We start from the raw sequence: 1062 nt of genomic DNA on the forward strand, positions 1-1062 counted from the left end.
AGTCTGGAGAATGGTGCCTGTCACCATTCAGGAAAGCAGAATCTAAATATGTTTATCTCTCCTTGCAGACAGGGAATAGCTGATTGAATGCATCTTTTAATTACTAAGAATTTCAATATCTTAGTTTAAGACATGAAATTGCTTAAATTAATTTGATTTAAACATCAGAGAAATGACAGAACAAGTGTATTTCTTCTATTCAGGTGCTGCTTTGTTCTTGCTGGTCTGTGTTTCCTACAGGCAGCTGTGAAGATCTGATCTGTTGAAACATCATGGTCTGAGGGAATCTTGGGTCATATTTCTTTAGACTGACAGAGGATTATTGTATTTATCCTTCCTCTCACAAGAACATAGCAACAAGCCTCTTTTTCTTGTTTGGGAGCCAATATGGGAATATGTTCTGCACAGCAACTGAATTTTGAAGCAGTCCTGAAAGATTAAGTTTTAGGGGGACTCCTGATACTCTTTGTAATTGAATTGCTTTATTAGCTGTAGCTTCCTGCTAGAGCTGCTGCAGATTTATACTGACAACTGTAGGTGGAACAACAAGAGAAGCAATACAGACAGAAGCAGAATCTGAATGGCAAAGCATCTAGGCAAAAGTTTGGGTTTTTTTTCTTTTTTTTTCCTTCCTTTGAGTAGTTGTTGGTGGACAGTTTAGCCTTTTAGTGCAGCTATGTCAGGGCAATTACTTGATGAATTCTTCCTTTGAACCAGGATTTACAAGATCTGTTAACAGGCATATGGTTTTTCTTGCTAGATTAAATGCATGACATTACTTTTAGAGGGGAAAATTAGATTTCAGTCATAAAGATATCTTGTCTGTCTTCACAGATTATCATAGAAAGATAAAACCAAAGTTGATCACTTCTTTTTTTCCCCTAGAGTCCTGATTTCCATGCAACACTGCTGCTGTCCCAGCTCAGCTCAGTCTGTTCTGTCAGGGCATGAGGATAATGAATAAAATGGTCATTTTAAGTCTCTACATCAGACAAGTTCGAAAGAAGTAAGTCAGATTAGAGAGCAGAAATGATTTTTGGCAGATACAAACAAAGAAAAGAT

This window comes from Geospiza fortis, unplaced genomic scaffold (assembly GCF_000277835.1).
Source record: "Geospiza fortis unplaced genomic scaffold, GeoFor_1.0 scaffold157, whole genome shotgun sequence".
Lineage (NCBI taxonomy): Eukaryota > Metazoa > Chordata > Aves > Passeriformes > Thraupidae > Geospiza > Geospiza fortis.